Raw genomic sequence first — 8,254 nt, forward strand, 5'->3', positions numbered from 1 at the left:
GTTGCAGTTGCTTTTGGCATCTTTGTCATAAAATATTTGCCACCAGACCTGCCTTACAAGAGGTTTTAGAAGGAGTGCTAAATATAAACTGCCTTCCAAGAGGTCCCAAAGGGAGTGCTAAATATAGAAAGACTGTTACCAGCCACTACAAGCACGCACTTTCGGTACATGCACCAGTGACACTATAAAGCAACCACACAAACAAGTCTGCGTAATAACTAGATAACAACATGATGACAGGATCAAATATGCATGTGTAAATACTAGCCTTGAATGTAAATGGGCTAAATGCTCAATTAACACTCACGGAGTGGGAAGTTGGATAAACAAGCAAGACTCAATAGTATGCTGTCTTCAAAAGACCCATCTTATATGCAATGATGTCCATAGGCTCAAAGTAAAAGGATGGAGAAAAATCTACCAACAAACAGAAAACAGAAAAAAGGAGGAGTTGCTAATCTAATTTCAGACAAAACAGACTTTAAGTCAACAAAGATAAAAAAAGACACAGAAGGGCATTACATAATGGCAAAAGGCTCAATTCGACAAGCAGACCTAATAATCCTAAATATATATGTACCCAACACAAGAGCACCCAGATTATAAAGCAAGTTCTTAGAGACCTAGGAAATGACTTAGATAATCGCACAATAATAGTGGGAGAATTTCAACACCCCACTGACAATATTAGATTATTGAGGCAGAAAACTAACAAAGATATTCAGGACCTGAACTCGATGCTTGACCAAATGGATCTAATAGATGTCAACAGAACTCTCCACCCAAAAACAATTGAATATACGTTCTTCTCATCTGCACATGGCACGTACTCTAAAATCAACCACGCAATAGACTTAAAACAGTCCTCAGCAAATTTAAAAAAAAAAAACACAAAAAACTGAAATTATACCAGCCACACCCTTGGACCACAGGGCAATAAAGTAGAAATCAAGACTAAGAATGTCACTCAAAACTACACAATTACATAGAAATTAAACAACCTGCTCTTGAATGACTTTTGGGTAAATAATGAAATTCGGGCAGAAATCAAGAAATTCTTTGAAACCAAAGCAAACAAAGCTACAATATACCAGAATCTCTGGGACATAGCTAACGCAGTGTTAAGAAGGAAGTTTATAGCACTAAATGCCTACAACAAAAAGAAAGATCTCAAATTAAGAACTTAACATCACAAATCAACCCCAAAGCTAGCAGAAGACAAGAAATCACCAAAATCAGAGCTGAACTGAAAGAAGTTGAGATGCGAAAAACCATACAAAAGATCAATGAATCCAGGAGGTGAGTCTTTGAAAGAATTAAGGATAGACCACTAGTTAGACTAATAAAAAAAGAGAGAAGTTCCAAATAAACACAATCAGAAATGACAAAGGGAACATTACCACTAACTCCACAGAAATACAAAAACTCCCAGAAACTGTTATGAACACCTCTATGCACTCAAGTTAGAAAACCTAAAAGAAATGATACATTCCTGGAAATATACAACCCCCCAAGATTGAACCAGGAGGAAACTGAATCCCTGAACAGAGAAGATCTCTTGTAAAGATGTCTTCAAAATCTCAAACTCCAGTGCTGCTGCTTTTAAGAACTCCAGGCATGTCTTACTAGTAATGTCCCCCTGGAGATGATATTGACATTTTGAAAATACATTCCTCAAACAGAACTCACCATCTTCCTGTTTCAAATCCTGTTCCTCCCTAGCCTGTGCTCTCCATATGCTCATCTGTTACTGAAGCTAGAAACTGCAGAATTGTCATTGACTCATATTTTGTACCTGTTGGCTTTGCTTCTTAAGATGAATTCCAAATGCAGTTACTGAATTATTTTTTTTAACTTTTTATTTTCAAATAACTTCAAACTTACAGAAAATTTGCAAAAATATACTAATGTTTTTGCATATGCCCTTCACCCAAATTGGTTACCATATTTTAACATTTTCTCATATTTGCTTTGCTTTAGCATTCTCTCTCTATACATATATATGTATAAATATATATAGTGTATATATGTACATATACACACAAACACACACATAGCAACCAAACCTGACCAATTATATAAATATATATATATTTTATATATAATATTTATATATTTTGTTCTGTTTCATTCGAGAGTAAGTTACAAAGCTCATGCTTCTTTTCCCTGAAATATTGTGTTATTTTCCAAGAAAAAAAATTCTCCTATGAAATCACAGTAAAATTTTCAAAATCATAAAAGTTAATATTGATATTATACTGTTATCTAATTCATAAGATCTATTCAATTTATTCTAATAGTCCCTTTGATGTCTTTCATAGCATGTATTTTACAGGTCCACAATGCCATGAAGAATCACAGTTGCACTTGGTTTTCAAATATCTTTAGTCTTCCTTGATCTGGGGTGGTTCTTTGGCTTTTCTTTGTCTTTTATAACATTCATTTTTTTTTTTTACAGTACAGTCCATTGATTTTATAGAATGATTTTCAAGACTAGTTTCAGCTTATGCATTGTTGTCAGGAATGTAACATAAGTAATGTAGTGTTCTCAGTGCATCACAACAAGAGGCTCATGATATCTGTCTCATTACGAATTATGTTACCTTTGGTCACTTGGTTAGGTAATATATTGACATTTTCCCCTCATTCACATCTTCACTCGCCATGAACACCTGGATGTTTAATTCTGAAATTCTACCAAATTCAGATATTCTCCTTTTTCCCATGGGCTTTGCCTGGACACTAGTTTCCCAACTATGTCTCACTTACAAACCCTTCTTCCACATTCTTGCCAAAGTTGCGTTTTTAAAATACAAATTTGGCCGTGAATTTTTCACATCTTTATTAATTAAGACTTTCCATTCTAATCGATTCCTTATAGTAGCATTCCCAAACTATCTTATATGGAACACTAACTTTTCAAAATATCCGTGCAGCTAAAGGGATATTTGGTGAAATAAGTTTGGGAAATTTTATCTTTATTTACCTTTATTTACATATATCTCACGGAACCACATACATTAGCACATTGAAGACTGTGAAAAGTTTTACGGAAAAAAAAATCAAGATTTCTCATCCTTTCTTTGAAAAAGAAAACTTTTGTTTGCTAGTCCCCATAAATAATCCAATAAATAAGTGGTATATGGAGTTAATATTTTATAAAACACCTTTGGGAAAATGTCATTGTATAGTCATACTCTTCGGCTAACCTTACAGTGATATTCATACCCCACCTCCCTTCTTCACCAACTCAAAGTCCGTTACTCTTCCTGCCAATATCTCTCTTATCATCGGTCAGAACTGTTGCTTCTCCCTGATGCTCAAGTCTTCTTACTACATAATGCCTTCTGTCTACAAGACTGTTGTGAAACTATGTTTGGAATGCCCTTTGCTATCCCACCTCCCACCCTTCTCCTCCTGGGTCACTTATTCTCATATTAAGACCCAGTTCAAAGGGTACCCTCCTCCCCCAAGTCTTGTCTGCTGTCTTCTTCTCTCCTCCCTTTTTGTGTCCCTCTGTTGAGGGCTTATCACATTGCATATGATGATCCTAGTCTGTTAGAGCTGCTATAACAAAATACCATAAACTGAGTGACTTATAGACAACAGAAATTTATTTCTCCTAGTTCTAGAATCTGGAAAGTCCAAGATCAAGGCTCTGGCAGATTCACTACCTGGTGAGGGCCCACTTCCTCATAGATAGTCATCTTCTCTCTCTAGCCTCACAGGGTGGAAGGGGCAAGGGATCTCTCTCAGACTTCCTTTATGAGGGTGCTAATGCTATCCATGAGGGTTCCCCCATCCTCCACCATGACCTAATCACTTCCCAAAGGCCCACCTTTTAATAACCATCACCTTAGGGGTGAGGATTTTGGCATATGAATTTTGAGGGGACACAAACATTCAGACCACATCCATGACAATTACTTGTTTGCATGTCTGCCCCTGTCCTCACTTGATGAGCTTCTTATATGCCTTGTAAATATCATGGTATTTGGTAAGCTCTGAGTGTTGACTGTGGAATAACTGAGTAAACATAGACTTGACATTTTCTACATACTGATTTAATCTGGTGGATTTGTTAACATCAGCTATACCTGGTGTTGGTACTGAAGGAATTTTTGTATCAAACCCAAATTATAAGTAACCAAATAGAATTTTTTTGTTTGTTTGTCTTTTGTTTTCTTTTTGAGATGGAGTCTCACTCTGTCGCCCAGCCTGGAGTGCAGTGGTGAGATCTCAGCTCACTACAAGCTCTGTCTCCTGGGTTCACACCATTCTCCTGCCTCAGCCTCCTGAGTAGCTGGGACTACAGGCGCCCGCCACCACACCCGGCTAATTTTTTTGTATTTTTAGTAGAGACGCAGTTTCACCATGTTAGCCATGATAGTCTCAATCTCCTGACCTTGTGATCCATCCGCCTTGGCTTCCCAAAGTGCTGGGATTACAGGCGTGAGCCATGGTGCCTGGCCCAGAAATTTTTTATTTTTCATTCTCGTTTTCTCATGCAACTCACCTGTATTTAGAAGTGTGTGTTACAAATTATATGAAGGAAATAACTTGATTCTTTTATTTGAATACTAGTCAAAAGCAGCAGATAACAGACATATTTCCATCTCATTTACTTTATAAGATTCATAAATTAAGAAGATATGATTATTTTATTCTTAGTAACCAGAGCAAACTTTCTGGTCTATATGTATTTTATATTTCTGAAGCATAACTAATTCTCTAGTTTAGAAGAATATGTGAATTTGATACATTTAGCTTATAGGATAATTCTAAGTTTCTAGCCACAAATTTTCCAGTTTTTCTATTCATTCCTCATGTCATCACTAATCTTTTTTTCATTTCAGATATTTGGTATCTAATGATATTTAAAAAGAAAAAAATATAACATTTGGTTAGTACAGTGTCTGTAGTTTCTTTGAAATTAAATTTAGACCTTCATAGCTAGTCTTAATTCGTTTTTCTCGATAAATGCATGTTACTGCATTTAATAATAAGAAAACCCATTTTCTTCAACTTACTGTAAACAGGTGAATATATGGTGATAAACAGTGTTCTTGCATCACCTATGATTTTTATAAACACAACTTATCTTGTAATGTTCTTTACCTTCTTGCAGTTAAAGATATGATCTGTCAGATGCTTACATTTGTTAAGCAGCATTGACAAAAGCCTTAGCCTGTGACACCTGTGCATTCTCAACTTCATATTTTCCCACTTTCATTCACCATGGGACCAGCTACTTTACTGCCATAACAGGAAAGCAGGATCATCTTAAAAAGCCAAGCTGTGGACTCTTTCCTCATCAGAGACCTCAGAGCCTGAATGAGTGCAACTTAGTTCCTGTCCCTTTGGAGACAATTGTAGGGAATAAACTTTTCCATAGCAGGAGAGACACTGTGATTTTTTTCCCGATTGCACTCCAATTTTTCAAGAATGTGTTTGAAATCAGATGTCGAACTAAACTCTAGGTTGAGTTTTATTTCAAATACATTCCACACAGATTGTAGCACAGGATAGGGTATATTACTCAGCCGCCCTCCACACTGTGACTCATAAGGAAACCCCTTTTACCAGCTGCCAACAAATGAAGAGCCTGGGTTACCAGAGTTTGAGCAAGCACAGATGCAGAATGAGCTGGAGCCGGGCAGGGACAGAGTGTGCATTCCAGGTTGGCAAAAGTGCACAGTTTACAATTGCAAGGCAAGATTGGTGCTTGAGAACAGTCAAGGAGGCTGATAGAGGCTTAGTAAATCAGGCTAAGAATGCACGATTTTCTCCCCCCGCGTACTCCTAATGTGTTTTCAAAGAGGAAATATTTGTAAATTTTCCAAAGTCCTTTGTTTGTTGTTAATGGGTAAGCCATTTCAATATCTCTACAGCTACACAGTTCTGATCCAATCCCCAAATCACAGCTAAACTTGTCATGCTGCAGTATGTGGTGGCTTGAATCAGCATTACCATACAAGGCAGCTTTGAATTCCCCGCAGTAACCTTTTATTACTGTTTTTAAGTTTCCCAAGCACTGCCAAATGTCTTGAACTTTGTGGAATGATTATAAACTTTATAAATATAAACCTTTGATTCCCCTTTGAAATTCTGCTAAAGAAGGCCAAAATTATATTAACAGTGCATATATTTCAAAATCAAAGACCTGTAATACCATTTTGATTATTCACTCTTGGAAAAAAATTTGTTGGGATCATTGGACCATTGATAAAGGGGCATTGCAATAGCTGTGCTGATTTTCAGGGAAAAAAATGATACAACCCAGGAACAGTGTTTGGGCTGAGAAGCGGGCCTGCATGTCTGGTTGTTTGCAGATGCCTTGGATATTTAGAAAGCTACTCCTTTAAAATCTCCAAAACATTTTGTTAGAAACACTTCATAATGGAAGTATGTTTCCCTTGGCACCTCGGCAGAGCAGTTCTTGCTTTCATTTCAAAATATGAGAGATTTCATTAGAAACAGAAAGGGTTTTGTCTTTTGCAAGCTGACATGAGGCATGGCCCAGAATCAATCTGATGTGGGGCAACTCCTTAAGGAGAGAAGAGTTTTCTCAAAGAACAGGCTACAGCTTTTGGAAGCTGCAAAGGCACATGGAAAAAATCTCTGTGAAAGGGCAAGCGAGCAAAAGAAATCTATTTTTATGTGGTGCTGACATTGTGACCTGACATAGTTCACATGAAAGGGAAGAAGATATACATTCAATATTTAGTATAGCTTGGTGAACAAAAGTTCACACTTTAGGCCTTGATTGTCAGGGTCTTTCAGTTCTTAGCTTGATGGCTTTCCAAATTACATAATCATAATAATTCCACTGTCCTCAGTTATTCTATCTGTAAAATGATATAATAAAGTACCTACTTCGAACGGTTGTTGTGAGGATTAAGTGAGTTTGTATGTATAAAGTAGATATAATATTGACTAGAGCTACTTCTTGAAATAATGCTAAGAAAATTTTAAATAGAACAGAGTAAGAATAAACTGTATCTTTAAAAGGTTTCCAGTAAATTTACTCTCACATGATAACACTTGCCCCAACACACACACACACTTGATTGCTCTCTCACACACACACGGCTCACACACATGCTCACACACACTCTTGCACACACACACACACTTGCTCACACATATGCATGCAAGAGATGATAAAGAGGTCATTCTAATGTTTTTTTTCCTCTCCTATTTGTAAAATTCTATAAGGATTTTGGAAAAGGTCCTATAATTATCCTGCAAAGATCATCTGGATGGGAATAAGTCATAGAAATTCCATTTCATTTTATAACTTAAGAATCAAGAACCCATCTCAACCTTCAATGAGGATACTGAATCTTCCCTCTGAGGTGCCACCCCTTTAAAGCAGGGGCTTCACCTGCCATTTTGGTGTCATATGCCAGCCATTGGAATGGGCAGAGGAGAATGCTTAATAAAGATTGAGTGATGATGATAATTCATAGTAGTGTTTTATAGTTCGTTACCTTACAGATCTTGCAAAACAGCATGCAATATTTCCCAGTAGAGGCAAATGCCGAGTGCTGTGCTATTTGGTGAAAAAAGGAGCATGGCATGGAAAGTCAAATCAAAATGAAAGCACCTCAAGTTGCTGTGGACCTATGCTGTCCTCCAGCGCCTCTCTTCCTAGCTCCCATTTCATACCTATAGCAGAACTTTGTTTGGAACAAGGGAAAAGAGAGAAAATGTGTGTGGGGAAAAAAAAAAAGAATGTACTATATGACTTTGTCAAGCAGAGCTGCCAACACTCTCACCTCCTTCCTTACAATTCTCTCTTACAAACACTTAAATTGTTCGAAGGTATCTTTCCTAAATTTTTTCAGTTTCAATTAAAAAGTAGTAATTTATTTAAAAATTTGACAAAAAAGAGAAGAAATCAGGTAAGTCACTAATTACGAATACTATCGCATACCATCTTTCTTTGGAAAACTGTACATATTCACAAACTTCAGGACTAAGCACTAGATTTTCTCTCTACTATTGCATTTATCACAATGGATTGCCAGTTTGTTTAAATACCTCTCTCGTTTATGAGATATGACACTGTAAACTTCTTGAGGCCAAGGTCTACGTTGTATAAAAGTTTGTACCCATAGTACTCTGGAGTTCATGGGTGACTAATAAATCCCGACTTCCCCCAATCTTCCTTAAATAAATGTCCTTTATTTCATAGAATCTGGAGAACAAACAAGGTCCTGTATTCTAAGTTCTTTCCCACTGAATCTTT

The sequence above is a fragment of the Papio anubis genome, chromosome 4 (genome assembly GCF_008728515.1).
Source record: "Papio anubis isolate 15944 chromosome 4, Panubis1.0, whole genome shotgun sequence".
Classification (NCBI taxonomy): Eukaryota; Metazoa; Chordata; class Mammalia; order Primates; family Cercopithecidae; genus Papio; species Papio anubis.